The sequence below is a fragment of the Papilio machaon genome, chromosome 25 (genome assembly GCF_912999745.1).
Source record: "Papilio machaon chromosome 25, ilPapMach1.1, whole genome shotgun sequence".
Lineage (NCBI taxonomy): Eukaryota > Metazoa > Arthropoda > Insecta > Lepidoptera > Papilionidae > Papilio > Papilio machaon.
The window spans coordinates 549,421-575,402 of NC_060010.1; the positions used below are offsets into that span (position 1 = coordinate 549,421).

The 25,982-nt window shown below is 32.7% G+C and overlaps 1 protein-coding gene and 1 non-coding gene across 2 annotated transcripts in view; one reads left to right on the forward strand and one right to left on the reverse strand.

Annotated features, from left to right (window-relative positions):
- LOC106709816 (facilitated trehalose transporter Tret1) overlaps positions 1–25,776 on the reverse strand; it is a 62,106-nt gene extending 36,330 nt beyond the window's left edge. Inside the window, exon 1 of the mRNA XM_045684212.1 lies at positions 25,759–25,776. The gene's annotated coding sequence lies outside the window, so the exon portion shown is untranslated. The remainder of the gene's footprint in view (positions 1–25,758) is intronic.
- Positions 672–743, forward strand: Trnag-ucc. The gene has a single exon. It is a non-coding gene; the product is annotated as a tRNA-Gly (tRNA).
- Positions 25,777–25,982: the final 206 nt, after the last annotated feature.

The following is a 25,982-nucleotide window of genomic DNA, read 5'->3' on the forward strand; positions in this document are numbered from 1 at the left end:
AGTCTGGAAATCTGTAGCAAATTTCAGCGAGATCCGTTGAGCCGTTTTGGAGATACCTTCACACAAACTTCCATCCATCCATCCATCTACAATTTCGCGTTTATAATATTAATAAGATTTATGTATAATTAATAATTCTAGAAACATCTTTCGTCTACTTCTTCTAGCTCTGCAAACCTTCGTGAACATTGGCTAGGTCTTAACCAACATTTTTGCTAACTGCATTATTACTGTTTAAGAAAAAAAACATCTCCCTATGTCACATATGTACGTTGGGTCGACGCACCAGGTATCTGTCCTCCATATCAATATATCTGCCATCATCTCCATCGTCACCCCCTTCTTAATCATGTCACCTTTCACGCAAACCATTCATCTCTTCCTATGTGTACCGGTGTACCTCCACACTCATAATTAACGTTCTCCTTGCCACATCCGCTTCTTCCTTCTCATAACATGCCCATACCACGCTAACCTTTTGCTTCTCAATTTTTCTACTACTGGTAATGCTTTCAGACTTCCTCTAATATAACATTAATTGAAACATTGTATTACGTTCTAGTTCTATTCTGATCTAAGCGTTTTGGTTTTTTAAAACTGATTGGAATTTTCATCTCTTCATACGAAAAGCATTTGGTTTATAATTTGGATTTCTTTTTCATTGCATAGATGCGTTGGTGGTGTAATGGTCAGCATAGTTGCCTTCCAAGCAGTTGATCCGGGTTCGATTCCCGGCCAACGCATGATTTTTTACAATTACATTTTAGAATAAAAACGGTTTGATTTTTTACATATAATATACTGACTCAGATCTTCCTAATTTCTTTACCGTTCTTTTAGATTGAGTCGAAAGCAGATAGAAAAACTGAAAGCAGATAGAAAGACTGCAAAAGTCTGTAATTTCTGTATTTCTTAGTAAAATGAATATTTCTTTTCACTTTAAAAATTGTAAATGGATAAATACTTTAACTTGATAAATATTAAGTAACTAACTTATTTTACTACGTATTTATATAACATTCTTATCAGTAACCTTATCAATGCATTTTATCAGAACATTAAACAAATCTCTCAGCAGTGGGAAACAGGAAATGTATGAGTCATAAACTACTTTATAACTTAACAACCACTGATAACAGATATGAAATACATTTTTACTAAATATAACTCGTTTCAATCCGATTCCAAAAAAAAATAAACGAACGTCAAATACCTTACATGGCGGCCATTATTTTGTTACTTTTTCACTTATTTTCTATAGTTACTAATATTTAGAAGATAGATTTGTTTAGAAGAGTGTCGGTGGCTCAGAGGTTAAGCACTTGACTTGCAATCTACAGATTCCTGGGTTCAAATCCCGCCATGTACCAATGTGTTTTTCGATTCTCGATTTTCATATGCATTTATCCGACGTTCTTACGGTGAAGGAAAACATCGTGATGCTGCACATATCTGAGAAGAAATTCAATGATATGTGTGAAGTCAACCCGCACTGAGCCAGTGTGGTTGACTACGGCCTAGTCACCCCTAACTTTTAGGGTAAGCTCCGAACCCCTCGGTGGGGACATATGCTGATGATGAAGATTTGTTTTTTTATTTGCATTGAATATGTTCCGATACTACTGATTGAAGTAGCGGATATAAAGGGGCGCCCCATAAGATACCCTATCTTAAGAAGATTTCCTCCGACACCAAAAAAAGAGGGCGCCGGAAGAATTACGCCCAGGGTGCAACGACACAACTTTTGCGTAGACATAGATCGTTAACCTTTCATCCCATTGGAACTATTATCAACTTTTTTAGTTCATCATAGTGAAGAGTGTGATTATTTTTATGTGTATAATCCAATGCCTCTTTGCTAATTATATAATAAAACAAGGTATAAATAAACAGAAATGGAGAGTTTACTAGCCCGGATGAACGTTATTGAACGCATAATTGGTGCTATCGTCTTTTATGGTTATTATTTTAAATGTTTAATTAGACTGTAAGAATTGAAACTTAACGTTTAGGGAACGGTGTTAATCTTACTTAATATTATAAATTATGCGAATGTTTGGATGGATGTTTGTTTGAAGGTATCTTCAGAACGGCTCAACAGTACTCAATGAAATTTGGCATAGATGTGTAGAACAAAGTCTGGAAGAACATATAGGCTACTAATTAAGTTATTTTAGTTCCTCGCGGACGAAGTCGCGGGCCACAGCTAGTTGTAAAATAAACGACGATAATAAAAATAAGTTAAAAATTAAAGAAAAAGAAATTGGTTTTACACATTTTGTTTGTCTTTTTGTTCTTAAACTAGCTTTTGTCCGCGACTCTGTCCGCGCGTCATTAAAAAAACTTAATAAATAGCCTATGTGTTCTTCCACACTATGTTCTACATCTGTGCCAAATTACATCAAGATCCGTTAAGCCGTTACCGAGATACCTTCAAACATCCATCCATCTAAACATTCGCATTTATAATATTAGTAAGATAAATAATATTTGATAACAGACATTAGTTGGTTGATAACAATACGAGTATAACATTCCTAACAAGATTAAGATAAACCATGTCTTAATTAAGAGATTAACGTTTAAATAATTTCGTAAATTCAAGCGTTTAGAGGTCAACGAACTTGTCTTCAGAGACACACTACAAAAAACCTTATTTACTATATAACAAAAATTATGAAATAAAAAAAGCTAATTATGAAGAAAATATTTCCATCACCATTTTTAATGTATAAGAAAATCCAGGGAATTTAAATCGTCTATACTTTTTAATATAGAAGGTTAAACAATGCCCCACCAATACCTATAGACTTCCGCAAATGCAGCTACATTGCCTACCTTTAATAAACAGAGAAGGGAATACACAGAAAGAGGATATTTTTCTATTCCGATGCATCCCCTCTTCCGTCAAATCCATTTCCCCTGCCCATCCTTTCGTAATAAGGAAAGGGTGAGAAGGGAAGGAGTACTAAAATTAGGCCTCTGGCACCACACTCATCAGACGAAACACGGAATAGCTTCCACTTGACGCCTGTCTTCTGTGTGGTCGTGGTATTTCACCGGTCAAATATTGTTGTAGCGGGATCTACCACAGTTAAGTCTTTCTTCCACCATCTTCCAAGATTAAACTTCCGTTGTTTATATCAAGTTCAAAGTTATTAAAAAAAAAAACTTGAGAGGTGTCAAGGTACACCCGGATGGAACGAAGTTCGTTTCAATTAATTAGTGAAGGAGCCAATGTTTATTCTATGAATAAAAAACTTAAGTCTTAACAAGAAGTACAATTTATTTCTATGAATTTTCGTTATATATTGTCACGTCGTTGCCATGGTGAAGTAGCGCTCATTCGTCGTTAACATACTTACTATAGCAAAAAGTGTCGTGACAACTTTTCGTAAGAATTTTGTCCGTCTAGCCCCCTTTCACAACGCGCGATAAGGAACTTCGTTCCAAAAAGTTTATTCTGTAATCTACCTATTATTTACTACATATGTATATTTATGTAGAATATATAATATGTATGCACCGTTACACTAGTGAATTACCGTCGGAACGCAGCGCCAGCCTGCCACTTGAAATTATGCACGTATCCATTGTCATACGGTTGACGGACGATCACTTTCACTGTTACGACGTCAGATTATGTTCAACAAAATAAGGTCTATTAGTGTTCCTATGGATATTTGTTGGTTTTTAATTGTATTGTAGTGATTTAAAAAAAAACTATTTTTGTCTGATGGAAGTGACCGCGATGTCAGCATCCATCATACCAAATTATAAGCTATTTTTTTTTTGAACTAAAAATAAAATGGTTTATTTAAAATGTAAAATTTATCTTATTTTCTTCTACAAGATTTATGGTATAAGAGAAGTGAAATAATACCTTTACTAATATTTCTATTTTCATCACGGATTAGAAACTTCTTTTCAACAGATTTCTTTTTTTTATACACACACCACATAAATTTCATTCGACAACAAAGAAATTAAAGAAGTCTGATTATTATATTGTGATAAATAAAATATCGTGACGTCCAACAATGGAAACGAATACCGTGTCAAGTGTCGGTAACAAGGAGAGCTTTCTTTGGAGCATAGTCTGCATTATGCTCTGAAACGAATGCATATAAATTCCTTACAAATGATAATGAACTCTAAAACATTATGATAAGAGGTATTATCGTTTGACGTACAACTGACGGACACCTTTAATTTCGAGGCACTCGTAAACGCTTGAGTTGTGTATTTTTAAAACCCGGCGACTCTCAGACACGGCTCGAGTAAAGGGTTCCGAGCTATTATAATATGAAAAAGATATTTTAGTTCATTTATTACGGGACAAAAAAAAGTCTGACACTTTTTTTTTTAAATTTGATAATCGTGTTTAAAATTTCTTTTCCGATGTTCTTAATTTTACGTGAAAAAGTGTAAAATGAAATGTTTCGTTGAACAATTTGCCAACGTCTTTCTAGCTGTATGTGATAAGAAGGGACTTATTACGGAAATAATCGAGAAATTATTTGAAGTTATCAACAAAAGTACTAGATTTGTACCCTTATTAGGTGTAAAGTACAACGACAAATCTCATACAAATTTTCATGTTAGGACCCAATCTCTCATTACCTTAATAATATTATAAATGCAAATTTTTGTATAGATGGATGGATGGATATTTGTTAGAAGGTGTCTCCATAACGTCTCTACATATAATGGGGAAAAAACAACAGATAATTTTTTTTTTAATTACTCACGCATGGAGGTTTAATTTGATTTACAAAAATTAATGTACCAGGCTATCATAAACCTATGGATACCATTCGATACTCTTTCATAGTCAACCTTAAATACAAAATCACGATCTATTTAAACCAGTACATGTATTAAGACATTACATTGATAAACCCTTCAACACTAAGATCACGAATGTTCGTTATCTGAGATACCGACAATATAATATAAAAGTGACGTCATCACAACCAGATATCAATCTATTGATACCGTATAATACGCAATGACTATCTTACTAATATTATAAACTAGCTTTTATCCGCGACACCGCCCGCGCGGAATAAAAAAAAAAGCACACAAAATAAAAAAGTTCCTATGTTCGTCTCCTAGTTCTAAGCTACCTCCCCATCAATTTTCAGCTAAATCAGTTCGACCGATCTTGAGTTATAAATAGTGTAACTAACACGACTTTCTTTTATATATATAGATGTGAATGTTTAGATGGATGTTTGTTAGAAGGTGTCTCTGGAACGTCTGAACGAATCTCGATGAAATTTGGCACAGATGTAGAACATAATCTGGAAGAACACATAGGCTTCTTATTACGTTTTTTTTAATACTGCGCAGACGGGGTCGCGGGCGACAGCTAGTTTTACACTAATCTGATCTGATTTCAACACAAAAGAATTAAAAAAAAAACACTACATTAGCAACAGGCATTTCAGTTGGCACGTCAGAAACAAGAGTGCTAGTCTGCCTGAAGTGCCAATTCCTCTAATTCCTAGTATATTTCAAAGTTCATTCGTTGAATTGTTTTAAACAACTTTGCTCTAATAAATAGTTCAAAGTAGGACTTAAACACAAGGCCTAGAATATAAGCTGACCTCTAGACCATGTGGTTTCACCATAAACAGAACTTGCTTATCAAGTTCTAGTACATATCTAGTCCCGGTACTATGTTCTTCACGGAATAGAAAATGGAAGTTCTAGGCTGCTAACTTTGTCGGATATATGTCTTTAAGGATATAGCTAATTATAAAATATTTATAACATGGGTTACCAATTCCAAATCTAATATATAAAATTCTCTGGTCACAGTTTTCGTCACCGTACTCCTCCGAAACGGCTTGACCGATTCTCATGAAATTTTGTGAGCATATTCAGTAGGTCTGAGAATCGGACAACATCTATTTTTCATTTTTTTTTAACTGCGCGCAGAAGGAGTCGCGGGCGACAGCTAGTTACGTATAAAAATAATGTTATCTTCAAAACCATTAATGACATCGACAGAATCACAAGTCGTGAAAATTCGTCTTAAAATACAGTTTGGAACCAAGACCAGTAGATTGTAGTTTCTACTAAAATAAATACAAAAATATAGAGAAAAAAAATTTAGTCCACGTTATCTTCTCACCCTTTTCTTATTAGGAAAGGATGGGAAGGGGAAGAGGATTTGATGGAGGAGGGGACGCATACGATATATCCACTTTCTATGCGTCCGCTCCTCTGTCTTCGATTATTATGCGTATTTAATTTTTAAAAAAAGCCAGGCTGTTAAAAATTAAGAAAAATCTTTAAGGTTTTTAAAACCTAGTGCGCAGACCCCACGAGAGTGGTATAAGGCCAGGAAGATGATAAAGAGGAAAAAAAAACAAAGTTGTTTAATTATACGAGTAATTACCTTATATAGGTACAGTGAATTGTGCGCAAAATCTCCGACATGAAACAATACCAAACGATACATTATTTGTTTAACGCATGCGCGCAAATCATTGAATCATTACGTTGATTAATAAGATGATTGCATTCCTAAATCATTCAATCATTATGACTTTCATTACTTTCATTCTATAATTAATGATTCGTATGTGATAAGTGAAAGTGTTTTTTGTTTAATCAGATGTTTATTAGTGTAATAATAAATCGTAAGACATATTTCCATTGATTTACGTTTTAAGTGTCAATGTTAACTGGAAATTAATACGTTATAGTAAGATGGGAAATTTTTAAAGACCTCTACTTACAGAGTATTGCATCTTAGTAGTGTTTTTAAAATTAAAATTTAGCAAATGAGCAAACGGTCACCTGAATTTGTTGAAATAGTAAAGCGACCTCTGTCAATGGTCACCTGCAAATGCAGATGCGTTTTCAACATTTAATCGATGTACGAGGAGACACAGAGAAAGATAATATTTTTCTTTCCTATCCGTCCCCTCTTCCATCATATCGACTTCATCTACACAACCTTACCTTGTTAAAAAAAAAGGTAGGAAGGGAATTTGGTATGATAAATATTGTGCCGGAGGCCAAAAACATTTCCCATACTGAATTTTTATTTCTTTGGCAGGGCGAGGATGTATAGGTAAGGGGAATATTCTTTTTCTGTACATAGTCTCCTCTGGCTATAAAGATAGGCAACGCATCTTCACTCTTTCGACATGTTGCAGGTTGCAGATATCTATGGGCAACGGTTTCTTTGCTATTTTACTCATACCAAGTGACCACTCGTTTGCCAACTTCCAAAAAATATTCCCTCGATCCTGGATAAGCGAGAATCATTGTCCAGTTCCGACGAACTACCTCCACAAGCGAGAACCTCAGGTATGCTTGTATCTTCTACAAAATAAGCAAAAATAATGCTTTTATATTGAATTTTATATTGAAGGAATCAAACGGTAAGAAAATTTAGCAAAACTGTGTACTTTCTCTGTAGTTAATTTTCAATCTAATAGTCATAAAACACGTCTGTCTGTACGCACATAAATCAACGGATAACATTCATTTTGCAATCGGCTTCTATCGAAATGTTGGGGGTTATAGTTTATAGCTTCGTAACTAACAATACCACGCCCGCACACATTATACCAATGATTTATAGCTATTAGATGAGGCATGAGCGTACTACGTATATAATAATTAATTTCTATTTCTTCAATTTTAAATAAAACCACAATTAATACAAATAATAAATGCATTTTGACATAAAATATAGGAAAATTAAAAAAAACTATTGATAACATATTTGTTTTTTTTTAAAGCATAGAAGCCGCTGAATATAAAAAGTGAGTTACAATTTTAAGAAACAAGTAATGTATTTTAAAATTTTTACTGTCAAGCTTATGAAAGACAGAGACAGAAGCAGAACAGAGAACAATTTCTTCTTTAATTTAAACATTAATTTTTCTAAGTTTAAAATTTTTTAAGTTGCAATAAGTACAAGGTTTTCCAATAATTCATTGATACATTAGGTATATAGACCATCTACATCACTCTACTTTCTACTATACAGATGGGCATTGAACATTACTTAGGAATAAAAAACTAATTAACTTCCAGGTATTGGCTTTATATGTAAAGAAAGTTCGATGCGGCGGCGCGGCGTGAGAAAACTAGTAGTTAAACCACTTTACGTTGTTAGAGTGCTGGCAAAATTCGCTATTAGTTAAGACTAGCAATCCCCTTGTACACAGTCTTTTTTGGAAGCAAGGACTCGGACGTAAGTGTGATATTATAAAGAAATATACTAGCGGTCGCTCGCGACTTCGTCACCGCAAAAATAAAAAAAAGTAGCGTAGATTATACCCGCGTGCATCAGTTACCTTCAAGTCAAAGTACTGTTAAAATGGGTTCATTTGTTCCGGAACAAACGTGGCTTTGCGGACGTAGAGAAAGACAGACAAAAATTTTAAAAATTGGTTTTTCTTCATCCGCTCCGCAAATACATCACGTGTACGAAATATGATTTTTTTTTACGATGTTACATACAAACGCTCCAATTTTATTATTTAAAACTAGCTTTTACCCGCGACTCCGTCCGCGCGGAATAAAAAATAGAAAACGGGGTAAAAGTTATCCTATGTCCGTTTCCTGGTTCTAAGCTACCTGCCCACCAATTTTCAGTCAAATCGATTCAGCCGTTCTTGAGTTATAAATGGTGTAACTAACACAACTTTATTTTATATATATAGATAGATAACAATATATACAATATTATATAATCTATTAATTAAAATATATTATTTTTAAATTATATTCTACAAATTATGACAAAGTAGTAAGCCTCGCGAGTCCTCCTAAAGTCTCGCTTTTGCTAGTGGCGTGTGGTTTTACATTTTATTTATTTGTGTCTAATACACAAGTTATTTTCTTGATAAAATTGACTTATATTTAAGACAGATAATTACATCAATATTTCGAATTCAACTGGTTTCAGTGGCAACAGGTTTGTGAAATACTCGGCGAGAAATAATAAGGTTAAACTGGTTTCGTAAACCCACAAAAGTGATCATCAAAATTTCTGTACCTTCTAAAGTAGAATTCTGAAATATTTATTTTTAAAAAGACAAAGCCGAAAGTGTCTAATTAAAGGTCTAAATTAAAGGTGCGTCAGAATCCATACATGGCTACCTTTACGCGTCTCTTTTTTTGATCCTGTGAAAGAGTTGCGTAAGAAGGGAATGAATTCCAATATAACAAGCTGAGAAAGCTGTATTGAAGAGTTACGCTGTACATTATTTGCAGGAGCACGAAGAGTTATTTTCATTATATCAGGAGTTTGTGTTCAGGATTTTTCATAACATTTGAGTTATTATATTGCTCATAGAAATTAATCTGTCGACTAGTGGAAAAGAGATCTTATAAGCATGGCGCCAAAATGACTCATATCAATCCGCTAGATGTCGTGCAAATCATTTTGACACTATTAATGGTTAACATTTATCAAGTAATATTTATTATATAAACGTGGGCGGAGCAGGGATAATAAACTAGTGCTTTGAAGTGACTAGGCGAACATAAATCTATAAGCAATCATTGTTTCAACCTATTTAGTATACTTATCCCATAGTTCATGTAAAATACAATACCGCTGTTTCAACCATGTTTGTCGAAATCTGAATAAAAAAAATTACGTTGAAAAATTACGATATAGAAGCGAAATAAATTCAAAGTATAATTTTCACCAATTTTATTAACCAGCACACGGCTAGGGCAATCTTAAACTTATATTAGAATATTTCTAGGTAACTGTTTCGCAAGTCTTCAGACAAGAAAGGCGAGGCTTGACCACATTGTTTCTGTATCCTAGCATTGAACAGACCTGATTTTGTACGCGACAGCGAACACTTTGCTACTGTGCAATACAATGTTTCTCAAACTGTTAGAAAAAGTAACATTATTAACGTTTTAACAATGGTAGTCGCCAGCAACATCTGTTGCACGAATGGGCCGGATCGTCCTGTGAAATACCACGACCACACGGAAGATAAGCGTGAAGTGGAAGCAATGATGCGTTTCGTCTAATGAGTGTGCGCACCGGAGACTTAATTTTAGTCTTCTTTCTCTTCTCATCCTTTTCTTATAAGGAAGGGGTAGGGGAAGTGGATATGACTATCAAGGAGACGCATAAGAAGGGTATGTATCTTTCTATGCGTCTCCTATTCCGTCGATTTAAGGTCGGTAAGGCATCTGCAATTAAAGATGTCTATAGACAATTAAATTAATTAAGAACGACTTAACTGTGATCGTCCGGTGACGGCACCGACTAGTTTCGGACCCGTCGTGGGTCCATCTTCAGGGTGTTTATTTTGAGGACTTCGCGGTCGCGTCGCGTTTCGCATTGTGAGTTAAGCCGTTCTTAATTAATTTATTATTATGTCTCATGAAAGTTTAAACAATTTAAAAATATCATAGTTGTAAGTTTGAATACCACTGTATTCGTTCATGCGTCCGTCACTCGCCAGGCTGTACTTTCCGCGCCGCTTTCGAAGGACAGATCAGCCACGCTTTCTCGATCAGAATAATATAAAATTACTAATACTACTTTGGGTTCTATGTCATGCTGTCAACTGATAGTGACCAATAGTTTGCTGTGGACTGATATAAAATTAAATGCACGGGAATAAACCTAGCTTTTGATATAATAGAATGTAGTCAATGTACCGCTATTATTTCTATGGGAAGAAAAACTGAACGCTCTAAGTAGGTGGAGACAGTGCCAAGAGTCAACTGTCATCTGTCAAATCTTTTTTACGTTATTCACACAATTTGTTTTTCATTCTTGTGAGATTAGATATATTTTTGTATGTTTTTAACTTATGAAAATAATTATTTTGAGTCGTATTAAGGATTGTAACACACCATAGAGACACGAGGTCGTGTTTATCACAGAAGCGTCAAAGTTCAACATTACAATTTCATTGAGGAAAATAAAGTCCACAAGGTCTTATGTCCAGGAAATCTGTCTCGTATGTTGAGGTCGAGCACTGACCTTTGCTTACTAGTAAATCTGTTTATCTCATACTAAATGAGGTTGGATTTCGAAATACATGTATTTCTCGTTAAAGATACATGCCCCAATTTTAATATACTAGCTGTCGACCGGGACTCCGTCCGCGCTATATCTATCCAAACATTCGAATTTTATATATATAAAAGAAAGTCGTGTTAGTTACACCATTTATAACTCAAGAACGGCTGAATCGATTTGACTGAAAATTGGTGGGCAGGTAGCTTAGAACCAGGAATAGGGCATAGGATAATTTTTACCCGTTTTTCTTTTTTTTTTTATTCCGCGCGGACGGAGTCACGGGTAAAAGCTAGTTTATAATATTAGTAAGATTACTAAGTTTAAAACATCACTAAACATCTGTTGCCGAAGTGATTTAACTACATTTGTTGCTTTAGTAATAAACGAGGTTCAGCGAAAAATGTTTCGTTTGCATGTTGAAAACATTTTGAGTGTGGATTGTAACGAAATATAGTACACGATACGGACTTGTTGAAGTTTATTTAAGTCAGTTTAGTACGATTTATTTATTATTATAAATTTATTTAAGAGCACAGTGAGTAATTGCTACATATATTCAGTTTGTCTTACGCAAGACTTGGATGCGCAGACATCTGGCGGTGTCTATTTAAAACTCAAAAGTAAACCTGTTCTCTGTTTGATACCGTACTGATATAAGTGTAACATTTAGTTTGCATGTTACCACTACTAAAATATTAAATAACACTAGCTTTTACCCGCGACTCCTTCCGCGCGGAATAAAAAATAGAAAACGGCGTAAAAATTATCCTATGTCCTTTTCCTGCTTCTAAGCTACCTGCCCACCAATTTTCAGTCAAATCGATTCAGTCGTTCTTGAGTTATAAATGGTATAACTAACACGACTTTCTTTTATATATATACTAGCTTTTACCCGCGACTCCGTCCGCGCAGAATAAAAAATAGAAAACGGGGTAAAAATTATCCTATGTCCGTTTCCTGGTTCTAAGCTACCTGCCCACCAATTTTCAGTCAAATCGATTCAGCCGTTCTTGAGTTATAAATGGTGTAACTAATACAACTTTCTTTTATATATATAGATATAGATACATAGATTTAATTTAAATTGAGTAAACAAACTCATGACTCTTAGTTTATAGTGGTTAGATACAGTTGTTAGTATTCTATTGTTTTAAATTAAAATATTTATTTTCTATGGTTTTATTTTATTCGAAACAGAAAGAATACGTTTTATCTCAAATATCTTTATAATTGACTAGCTGTCGCTTACGAATCCGTTCCCGCGGTATTAAAAAAAACTGTACTAGTACCTACTGTATTAGTAAGATTAATAAAGTAAAATGAGATTTAATCTGCATCTAAAGTTAAATGTACAAATTCAGGGACGTATTCAACTATAAAATTTATAACTGAATACGGTCCTGATCGGATGCGGTGTCCGCAAATTACTGCCTTAATGCCGTCCGTAGGCGAAGGCCTATTTTTAATGCAAAGTTTTATAGCAGACGAGCTACGCACTTCGTTACTTATGCTTCAATAAAACCGTTTTATGAAAATTAACCTCAGCGAAACTGGAAATTAAATTAAAGAGATTATCAAGAATAAAATACTGAGATACGATTATTATCTTGGTTAATATTTTATTAAAATACGTAGATACAATAATTCTAAGTACCTATTTCTAAAGGGTTAGCCGCGCAAATTCTTGTGCAGCTGTCGTATTACTGTGCAGTAGTTGCAGTCGCGTCAGTAGAAAATAGACGCACGACTGTAAAAAAGGCAAGCAGAGTCGGATGTGGGAATTGGTTCTAAGAAGTAAGTGTCAATATTATAAACAGAGCTTTCTACGCTAGAAGCAATAAATATATTTTTTTATATGTTGGCAAACGGGCAAGCGGCAACTTCATATTCTATATAATCCGCAATTGAATATGCTTTGCCTACCTTTAATCGACGGAGGAGAGCAAGCAGAGAAAGAACTGATTCCCCCTTCTTATGCCCCCCTCCTCCGTCAAATCCACTTCCCCTTCCATTCCTTAGAAGGAAAGGATGGGAAAGAGGACTAAAATTAGGCCTCCGGAACACAAGCTAATTCGACGAAACGCGTAAGAGAGGAAACCTGTTTCTATTATAATACATTGTTCTATATAACTGTACACAAATGTCTAAACAATTCATTAAACAGCTTTTCCGCATGACTGTAATATATAAATAATTCATACTAAAATATACTGTACATTTTATTTTCAATCACTATCCGTGTTAAAAGAGTAGGTTAACATAAAAAGCGAAGCAACAAAACATATCTAATAATAAAACTCAATCGGTTTGGCAATCGGTCAGTCTATTTTAAAACGCTCCCGTAAATTCGCGATGTAGAAATCCGTCTATACAAATAAATCAAAATCTTTCAAAATGGCCGCCCAGGTTAATGAACTTAGTTGTTCTTTATAAAATGACATTATTGTAAACAAAAAACTACAATTCAATTTGATATTAATTGCATTTCGATATTTTACTAATGAGTTTGAAACTTCAAAAAAAAATTACTACGAAACAACACACACTTTCTTTGGTAACTTTTGTATATTAGTAAATTGTGTATAACTTTTTAAAATAGTACTAAAGTTTTAAGCTGCCGCTACTTTTCTTTTTAGCCAAAATTTAGCCACATGTTGTCTGTAATTTTAAATTATTACCAATTAGGTAGGATTAGGTTTAAAAATATATTTATTGTTCACTGTGGTTAATAGGCTATTAAATATTTTTATATATCTAGCCCACCCCGTAATCAAGCCATCAAACAGACAATAGCCCACTTGTCTATTTAATTTTTAGCTTCTGAATTCTTTTCCTTTATAGATCGTTAATATATTTTGAGATTTAAAAGCGAGTTCATCTATTTCTATATCTTACTAATATTATAAATTCGTATGTTTAGATGGATGGATGTTTGTTTGAAGGTATCTCCTGAACCACTCAACGGATCTTGATGAAATTTGGCAAGGATGTAGAACATAGTCTGGAAGAACACATAGTCTACTTATTATGTTTTTTTTAATTCGCGCGGACGATATATCTATTTATATTTAGGCACAATATTATAATTGTTTTAAATGACATTTATAAATCATTTGTTGTGAAAAAAGTAGACAGAAAAGGCATATAACAAATATTTCTAGTTTTTCTCAACATTTTCATGATCCTATTATTTTAACTCGCATAAATTATGAAAGTTGACATTTTATTATTAATGCTATTTGTTAACAGATAATATTATTAATAAATATGTCATCAAGATTAAATATTTTAAAAAATTTATATCTTTTTAATGACCTTGTCTTAACATTGGACCACCCTCGAAGTTTACTATTTCTATCTCTGTCTACAACTTCGAAATTAATAATTTTGAACTTTATTGTCTACGAAATAGAGTCGTTATTTACTATATTGTTTATAATTGGATGTGTCAAAGGTATTACCGTGACATATTTATAATAATGTTTAATAATTCTGCCGAAAGTCTTTAACTTTCATAGATTTAAAAAATAACTTTTATTCGTGTTAGAAAATGTTTAGAATTGTAAAATAACCTTTATTCTTCTAGTGATAGAGTTGAATTTAATATTTTAAAATGAGCAGTAGTAATAAATAAAGATTTGTTTTTTTAATCTTCATGTTGTGTGGTCTCGTGTTGTTTTATTTGATTATATTGTAACACACGTTAATCTATTTGTTACTCTGCTTTTCACCTGTTATAATACAGTGAAAACTCGAAACTTGTTAAGTCGAAAGAGATGCCACAATGAAAATTAGGCGCGAAAATAACGAGTTAACAATAATTAAAAAATATACTAACCTCCTTTTAAAAACCTCTTTTAAAGTCGGTTAAAAGTCGTCAATTGTTTTTTATTTAAAAAACATTTTACCTAATTATATAGTAGAATAACCGTTGGTTTCCGAGACCAAAATCTGTATGAAACATATCGTCATCCTTGTCATTATTTTTACAAAACAGAGATAATAATTATGTTTTTAACGGAGATTTTGGTTTCAGAAACCTACGGTAATATAACAAGAAAGTTATGAGATTGAATGTGGAGGAAGACAGAAGAAAATATGTATGGATTGTGTGAAAGAGGACAGACAGAGATGTATGAAAGAGGACGTAGTGAAGAGGTTTAGATGATAATGTTTAGTAGAAAGAAAACATGTAGAGTTGTAATTTCTTTAACATAGCTTGAGTGATGTAGGATAACATAATTCCTTTACAATATTACAAACCTGTCGCTTACAGATTAATTATTAGTCACAGTGTACGAATGTAGTATGACCATTTCACACAATAGTTTAATCCCCAATTGATTTGATTTGTTTTAAATAGTTGGAACGAAGTTCCTTATCGCGCGTTGTGAAAGGGGGGCTAGAAGGAAAAAATTCTTACGAAAAGTTGTCACGACACTTTTTTGCTATAGTAACCATGGCAACGACGTGACAATAAATAACAAAAAATCATAGAAATAAAATGTACTTCTTGTGAAGACTTAAGTATTTTATTCATAGAATAAACATTGGTTCCTTCACTAATTATTCGAAAGGAACTTCGTTCCATCCGGGTGTCCCAACACACCTCTCAAGTTTTTTTTTTTTTTTAATTATGACCTAATTAAAATATTCCGAGATGTTTAAGCTTTGTTCAAAACGTCTTCGAATACCGATAAGAGCGAGAGATGAGGTTTTTAATTTTTTTTTACCAATCAAAAAAAATAATTATAACTAGCTGTTGTAATTATTCATTAAGTTAAGATTTAATTTGGAACTTTGACTTAACTTTTGTATAACATCTGTGATATACTGTGGCAGAGACCCTCGTGTCAGCTACTAATTTCAAGCTTGTCACGTCACCAACGAGCGCAGCGTGACAGCGGCATAACGGCGGCGTGACAGATCAGGCCTTTGCCTTTTTGTCCCGTCGGCGTGAAGCAAAGCGCGAAATGAACTATCCACTTTAGCTCTAGGTACTTGAGCTTACTTGGGTCTGAGAGATTGGATTCTAGTTAATTTAAAATATGTCCACCTGTATTTTAAAGTACTACTGAACTAGCTAAAATAGTAAAATGTCTATCTGTACCACATCTACAACAAGTTATAACAGTGATTGTCAAACTTATTTCTTTCACCGCCCCCTTTGAAAATCAATTATATTTCAGAGCCCCCTAATTTTTATTCAGCCCTAAAACTTAAAAACCATAATTTCATTACTTTAATTAATTTCAATGCCCCCCATTTTTTGGGCCCCCTATCGCCCCCTCCTAGGCTTCAAACGCCCCCAAGGAGGCGTTATCGCCCACTTTGGGAAACACTGAGTTATAATGTTGCAAAAGATTTGCCTTCCTTTAAAGATAGGGTTACGTACGTAGAGAAAAAGTAACACCCTGTACCATATGCTATTTGAATAGACATTTTACATTGATTTTGTATAACAATTCATAATCTTTTCATTGATTTGATCGTTTTAAAAATAAATATTAATTAATAATAGCTTTATACTGTCTATCGTCAAACTCATTAACCTAGTGAGTTCACATTACGTTATAAGTTTGTTTCTTTAATCGTTAATAAACATTTAGTTAGACAAATATATTAAATAGTGATTAAGCTAAGAAGTTAATCTATCAAGGCTATTATCAAAAAGATGCAAAACAAGCGGAGTTTATATTACTCGAGTTTATAACCATGGTTAATTTTTTCATGGCAATCACCATTTTTAATTAAATTTTATTTATATTCTTAACCTAAAATTATTAAATATTATTAACAGCTTTTGACTGCGATTCCGACCGCGTGGAATTAAAAAAACGAAATAAGTAGCTTATGTGTTCTTCCGGATTAAGTTCTATATCTGTGCCAAATTTCATCACGATCTGTTCAGCAGTTCCGGAGATGCCTGCAAACAAACATCCATCCATCTAAATATTCGTATTTATAATATTAGTAAAATTACTAAAATGTTTTATGAAAGGTTACATGTTTTATTCAAACTGTTAATTAAATCAATTCGTATGCAATGTCTTTTAATGTATGGACCTACGAATTGTGACGTCATAGCCCTCAAAGCGAAAAATTAGCGATTGTAAATAAAACAAAGATTCAAAGATCAAGATCGAGCGCAAAATAATTTTAACGCTAATCATGTATTTATTTTGTATAATCTATAAATATTTTTCAGTAACATTTTGACAGATATAAATCGTGGACATTATATATAACACTATTTATTATGAATACTATTAAATTATTAATATTAACTTAACAAATTATTTTGTTTACATTCAATTTAGAAGTTTACATTGTAAACAAATTGGTTAACCAAATTTGGCGCTGTGCCATTTGCGATTCCGTGTCCGTTTAATGGCCGATTTAAGTTTCGATTGTTTACTTCGTAAATAGAACGTACTTCTAGGGTATTTTTCCGTAAGAGGATTGGCAAATATTTGCTTCAAAGCCTAATTTGTATAAATGTTTACATAACAAACTTTAATGGAGGAAATTAACGTAAGATGTTGGGCGCCATTTTAACTAACAAACGTCTCACTTTTTTTACAATAGTCAGAACATAAGTAACTAAGAAAAACTTACATAAATATTTATCATTTTTATAACATGTCATTATAAAGTAATTTGTAACTTCTATGAGTATAAATAAAATACTTTGAATCCGGAAGCAAAACAAAAGATCACGAAACACAACTGAAAAACTATTTAAAAAACAAGAAACAAAGACATTTTGGAACAAAAAAAAGTAAACCCGTCGTGTCCCACGCATTGTCTAGACACAAAAAAAGTTTAAAAGGATTCTTTTTAAAAACAATATCAATATCTACTTTACTATTCGGAATTATTTAACAAAAAGACCTTGCCTAATGACATTCTTTCTAGTCATCGGTAGATTTGTCCGTTTCATGTTGTTTAATTATTTCTTTTAAAAATCATTTGTCACTCGACGATGTAAAAATTTCAAGGTATCTCAAAGCTTACAGCTGGGCTATTATAATAGACCACATTTGACACTTCATCAAAATTCAAAACAAGGTAACCTTGTAACGGCGGGCATAAAATATTACTTACCTTTTTTCAAATTTCGATTACATATTTATTGTAATAATGTCAATCGAACGTCGTTACAATGTTACGTCAGGAAACTCTTTTACTCACACACTAAGGTGTTACAAAAAATCAAACAAAAAACATTATACAACTGAATTTGATTCACTTAAAGTCGTCCTGCTATGAAATTATAGGAAAAATAATGTCTTCGACTAAAAATAATAAACAAGAGACGTGCATTTCTATCGCTAAATTTAATCTCGCTGTATACGTCAGAAAAACATTTTAATCTTGCTTTATGAACTAAGATTGAGATACTTGACTATATTATAAAGCCATTGCTGTCATTTACGTTATGGCTTAATGTCATAATTAACCATAGAGTCCGTATTACTGTGTTGTTTATGATAAAGGCGATTGTGTGCTTGTCTATGTGGCTGAATCTACAAGTGCCTTTGTCCGTAAGGTCTGATATAAATGCATAGTGAGATTTGTAATTTAATACTTTGGTGTTTTGTAAGACAATATGCTTCGATTTATGTTTATAAAGCAAGTTTTTTTTTATCTGTATTCCAACACTTCTTAGAATAAAACGTAGTATATTATAGTGAAAATAAAAAATGAACCGTATTTACTTTAGGGAAAAAAAAATCAACGTCGATAAAAATATCTTACATACATTTTTATTCATCTTAAATTAATAACAGTAATAACATATGTTAAATACAGTTATTCTTAACATAAAAAGTTAAATAAAAAAAACCATAGTAATAGATTCCCGCATTTTCATTTTCAATCAAATTCCAATATGGCGGCCAAACAATAAAAAGTTCACATGCCATCACACCCGAATATGTTTTAGGGTCATGATGGCCATAGAACATGTTGTGCTATTGTTTTTATATTACTTCGGACCCAATGAATTCATTTTAAATTGATTTCGATTCGCATTGTTAAATTTATTAGTGCCTTTGTCTTAGTGTTTTTTTTAAACATGGCGATTGACATTTCTGTTAAAATAACCTAAAATCTAAATTTACAAAAGTAAGAGACATTACTTCGTTGCTTAATATTTCGGGACCAAAAGCATAGAAATCTTTTCTATTCTATTATAAATGTTTTCAGAAATGTTGCAGTCTCCAACTCTGCGCCAGTCACTGCGCAGAACACAATTTTAGGTATAACGGGGCGAAGCGGCATGCGCGGGGAGGGCGCTGCGTAACCTGCCGATGACCTTGAACCACCAAAATATGTAAAAAGACTGGTCCTAATTATTTAGAAATAAGTCATGAATGTGTCGGCAAATTTTGTACTTACTAAAGTACACTTACCAAGAATTTCAAAGCTTTAAAGCCTTGTATGTATTAAATAAAAGTCGCCTACAGCGTTAGTGGCGCCTGGTTTGAGTCATAGTAAATTAACAGTTGCTAGTGGCTCGTTTATCTCTCGGTAATTACTACCTAACTGCCCCAAATTGTTTTTAAACTGGACGCCGATATGTTATCGTTTATTCGTTAATAGATGGCGACACATTTGATCCGATGAAAAAAAGGTTTGTCTAGCTCTTTATTGTTTTGATTTAAATAATAGTTTTTATTGTTCGCAAACTTTATCTTTATGATATAAATCTAAAGAATGGTTAAATAAAAATTAATATTCCTTTTAATTAGTGATTAATATTGTTTTATAGTTAATATTTTAAATTTATTTTAACTACGATTTATTGGATCGTAACAAATTATGAGTATAATTTTACCTTAACAGAATGCTATTTATATGCATAATAAATAATTGTGTAGTAATCGAAAAACTTAAAGTTGAAACAAATAGGCGCATCTAAAAAGTTTGTTAGGCATAAAGGTTAAAACAATAATGTAACAAAAAAGTGTAGATAAAAATTCCAATCGTAACTATAGTATTACAGTTTAAAAACAGAAACAAAAAGCGAATCCGTTTGTATGAATCTGTTATTACAAATGGGATATTTTTTACATTTTTTCAACAGTTTAAATGCACGTTAATAAAAAATACATACAAACAAATAAAGTGACAAAACACAATCAGACCAAATACAGAACACAAACAGGAAAGTCCCAAAATAGAAACAGAACTTTCAAAGAGAGAACTATCTAATTGATGAAATTGTTACCAAAAAAGTCATTGTAAATTAAGTTTTACGTTGAAAGATAGAATTTTTAGATAAATACATTTCTAGTGAAAGAAACACGTAATAAAATTTAAGTAACAAATGAAGAATGGAGTCGAAAAATAACAGGAATTGAGATGAAAGGAAAATCAAGAAATATTTGATTTTACATTTAATTAAATGTATAAGAAAAGGACGGGAAGATGAAGTAGATTTGTCGGAGGAGGGGACGCCTAAGAAGGGGTAATATTCACTGTCTATGCATCCCTTTCTCCATCGATTAAAGGTAGACGCTGTAATAACGGATGTCCATGGCTGTCGTTTCGCCATTTCGACGAATTCAGGTAGTCGTTTGCTCATATGCCACCTTTTAAAATTAAAAAGAGACTTTAACATTGCAAAATACTATACTTTGTGCCTTGTATGTGTGTTTTTTTTTCTTTTTTTTTGTGTGGCAATAAATGTTTTTTCTTTCTTTCTTCTTTCAAAATACAACAATTGAATTATACATGTACGAAAAAACTGTGACTACTGTACTACTACATTTTCCGTAACAAATAGCAACATGTCAATGACTTAATTTAAAATGTATTAAAATATAAATAGTTCGATTATAAACCGACCAATTTCACAATTGATTTGCGACATTAAGAAAAATTAATTTGTAGATACCAAATGTCAAAATGTATTAACAAACATTCAAGTAAGAAATATGGTTATTCAATATTAACAGCTGGTCAATGATTAGAAAGAGTTTCTCGAGAGCTTAAACGCGTGTTCTCGGCCAGTTAGCGCGTGTTATTTTATTGGACGAAATTGTCTCGAATGTCTTTGATAAAAAGCCAGTCATTCACTATGTTGATTCAAAATGGAATACATATTTAAATAAATACTCGTAATAAAATTTATTCCAAACAATTTTGGTCTATATGTTGTTATGGTAACTTAGTTTCTACAATATGAACATATTTTTAACTAGGGTTGCCAGGTCGCTAAACCTAATAGCCGGACAGACCAGCCAGTTTGGCCGGACATTTGGGTAGAAAGGCCGGACACGACAGTCGACTCGTCGCCGGCGCTCGGCCACTCTCGTTTGCGAAATGTAAAAATCTTAACAAAAGCCGGACAACCCGGACACCGTTTATTTTAGCCGGACACGCAATCAAAAAGCCTACCTATGTTCGGCTTTATCCGGACGCCTGACAACGCTATTTTTAACTATACAAAAAGCTGTTGAGAATAACGCGTATTCGTGCCCAAGTTTATAATTTAATGGTATTTTAAATAAACAAATACCAACCTTAAAATGACTTGGTTACTCTAAAATGAGTGCAGTATAAACTTACTAATATTATAAATGCAATTTTTTTAATGGATGGATGGATGTTTGTTTAAAGATATCTCCTGAACAGCTCAACGGATCTTGATGAAATTTGGCACAGATGTAGAATATAGTCTGGAAAAACACATAGGCTACTTATTAAATTTTTTTAGCTCTCCGAGGATGGATTCGGTATGTGATAACTCTTTAATAAAATCTTGTTACTTAATTGTAAAGATTAATTGCCTTCAGATCTTAAATTATGTCCGCAACAAGGTGCTGAGAGTCTATCCAAAAATCCAAAGGGGACAGACCATAGTTAAACAAATGCAGTGTGATTTGATTGAATTAATACATATCTTTGAATTTCTTCGTCGATATGTGCAGGTAACAGGATAAATGGAGATATGAAAATTGAAAAACACTATGAGACATTTCGGGGAACGAACTTAGACGTATAGATTTCGGTCCAGCCCGGTCAAGCGCTTAAGAACTACGCCACTGACGCTCATAGATTCATTAAAAAAAATTATTAGATGATTGATAAAATACTCAAGAAGAGCACTATTAAGAGCACAAGAAACTCACATGTATTTATACCAGTGATTGTCAAACTTATTTCTTTCATCGCCCCCTTTGAAAATCAATTATATTTCAGAGCCCCCCTAATTTTTATTTTTATCCCTAAAACTAAAAAAAACACAATTTCATTACTTTAATTAATTTCAATGCCCACCATTTTTTTGGGCCTCTTATCGCCCCCTCCTAGGTTTCAAACGGCCCCAAGGGGGCGTTATCGCCCACTTTAGGAAACATTGATTTATACGTAGGTAGATGTATGAATGTAGAAGAAGCTAGAGAGGCGTGTCAAAACCAAGCCAAATGGAAGTCCGTAGTCTCTATCTACCCCTGTAGGTTAAGGTCGTGAGTTATGTTATTCTTACATAATACATCAAACTTTGACAAAACATTTAACAGTTTACAAAGAACTTTACGAAGATATCCGTAAGTTAACTGGAAAATTTATAAGAGCCGTTGTAGCATTTGTTATCGTATTATAATCATCAAAGCATTAGTTTAATCGACTCGCTGTCAGAATGATGGATGTATGTATGGATGTAACAAATTGTACACTGCATTGGTAGAGGCGTTTTTGCATATTGCAGTTACCTTACAATGAACGCAAGAAGATTTATCAAAGAAATTATGTACCAATATTTGAGATATTAAATTAGAAATTAAAGCTTCTTAAGAAGTTAAATAGAAATAAACATGTTACGATTAAATTATATTTTTACTTCTATTATATAAAATTTTCGTGTCACGGGGTTCGAACTTGAACTCCTCCGAAACGTCTTGACCGATTCTCATGAAATTTTGTGAGCATATTCAGTAAGTCTGAGAATCGGCCAACATCTATTTTTCATAACCTCCCCCCATTTAGTTTTTTTTTTAACTGCGCGCGGACGGAGTCGCGGGCGACAGCTAGTTTTAATATATTAATCGTTTACACTTCACTACCAAAAAAAAAAAATAAGAGGTGAAAAATTGATAAGCTATTTTATTAGAAGAAAAATTGACGTAAATATTTTAATATAAATATTATTTTACTTTAAAAATACTGATCAAATATTTGACAAGAAGTTTCAAACACAACGAATAATGAAATTTCCATCTATATATCCTTCAACCACATTATCCGTTATTAAATAACGTAATAATGTTACAAAACAGAACATAAAATACATTACAGAGACAAACAAAATTAACCTATTTAGATTTGCAAAAACAAAAGAGTACAAGCTAAAGAGTCAAGAGTAAAAATATAGTCATCCTGCTTATTCACTTTGGAAAAATAGAGAACAATATGTTTTGATATTTTTTGGGCAACGAAATTACACATAACACTAACAAAATCACGCAACGAATATTGTTTAAACTAGTCAAGTTAATGTGTTTGAATTTATTAGAGTAGTAGATGTAGCCCGCGACTCCGTCTTATGTGTACTTAATAAATAGCTTATGTGTTCTTCCAGACTATGTTCTACATTTGTGCCAAATTTCAGCGACATCTGTTGAGCAGTTTTGGAGATACCTTCAAACAAACGTCCATCCATACATCTAAAAATTCGCATTTATAGTATTAGAAGAGTAAGATTTATCAAGTTTATTATAAATTTTTCAAGATTAACGATAATTTTTGGAGGAATTTCTCAACTAATATTTTAATCCATACACGTCATTTTGGGATCAAAAAAATTATATGTTGACCAAAGGATATTTTCATATCACATTAAAACATAACTACATATTATAGGTAACTAATTGCATAACACCGGTCACTTTGACGCTATTATAACTAGACGGTGACTCGAATAACAGTTAAACTGGTACCAGTTAAATATTTGAACCGTTCCCTCGCCTCGGCGCAATGACATTGTTTTATAAAAACCTTCCATAACTCAGTAGATGAAAATGATAATATTTATACAGAGCAATGTTAACGTTATAAATCATATACTTTAAACATATCTGTAATAATTCCTTTTTATTATAACAAAACACAAAACATAAAAACATTTATTTTATAAAAAAAATACGTTAAAACATATCCAATTGAAAAAGTGAAATCGAAAATAGTGGTTTATCAAAGTAAATATTTGACAAGTTTAACGACTTTCTGTGACATTTAGCAAAACGAAATCAATCCACTTGTAAACGTTTTCACGAATTTGCACCGTATTATTTTCGTTTTTCTTCAATAAAAACTAGTACAAAGCATAATAATAAATGTATTACAGCCTAGCAGTTTTATATATTTCTATTGACTAAATTAAGAAATTATTGGTCGAGGCAACATATAACATAACTAGCTATCCCTTGAGACTCCGTTTGAGCGGAAATAAAAAAAAACTTAATTAGTAGCCTATGTGTTCTTCCAAACTATGTTTTACATCTAAACCAAAGTTCATATTTCGTTGATTCATTCTGGAGATACCTTCAAACATTCGTACATCTAAACTTTCTCATTTATAATAGATATGTTTTGTTTATTTTATGAGTAACAAAGATACATTTTGTTTTTCATCGGAAATAACAATTGAATTGATAAAACAATTGCGCATCGCCTATTTTAATAAAAAAACAAAACAATTTTTAGCTAAAATAAATATGTAACGCATCTGCATTTGCGGATGTCTATGGGCAACGGTCATCTCGCTATTGCGGCGAATCCAGGTGGCCCTTTGCTCGTTTGCCACCTTATAATATAAAAAAAATGTTCTATATTGTCAACATTCATAATTAAATCTTTATTTGCAATATTGTTGTAAATTTATATTTAATAATTTATAGCCACTGTGTGTACAATCGGACAACAAAGTAGCTAAGAAACGGCAAAAATAAAAAAGTACTTTATCAATGATAAATTATAAATTAATTTCTAACAACATATTATCTTATATGATACGATAACAGCACGATAAAAAATAACATTGTAAATTTTCACACGAACCAAACAAAAGGGAAGATAAACGATCACCAAAATTAAGACAGAAAGTGATGTTCCACTGATGTTTTTAAAAGCGGATTTTTAATTTACATTAACAAATAATTATAATAGTAGATACTCTGATCTAGAATTGATTTTGATTGACATGCAACCATAATCAAACAGACAAGCAGTCAAACATTATATGAGTTATTTGAAAAATAGCGACCATGTATTTTGCTTCAAACGAAAATCGAAAACTAATGAACGCCTACGTACAAACTCTAAAAGTTTCTAGTCTAAAATATGTTGAAAAAACTTGGAAATTGTACAAGAATTTCCTACACAAACTAATTAAAAACCTACCCAGTTATCTTACAACTATCTAGATAATAAACGGCTACGTAAACAAAACACCGGCGAGCATAAGTTCAAGTACATTACGCACTAACCGTTCTACCATCTCAGACGATAAAATTTACATTTCAAGCGAAAACTCGTAAAACTTTACAGCGGCCATTAACACGTATACTGCTCTTTAATTAGAACTTGATAAACTTGTAAATAAAATAAAACAAGCAGAGATGAAAGTCCCATTGATACCGGCTAAGAAAAAAAGACCTCCCGCTTTAAAACAATAGACCATTCAAACAGTAAAGAAACATTACAAAATCACTCACCACGAACAGCATCTGCATAACCATTGTACCACTACTGACATGACCACGTATCACTACTGAAATCACTCTTAACACCAATAATCTTCCGTATATTTTGGATACAAAAAAAATTAAACACCGGTCCTAGGATGCACCCCTGTGGGACTCCCGAAAAATTTTTGTATTGTATTTTTTATTCGGCGCGTGCGCGTGTTTGGACGCGTGCTGCACAATAGCGAATGCGT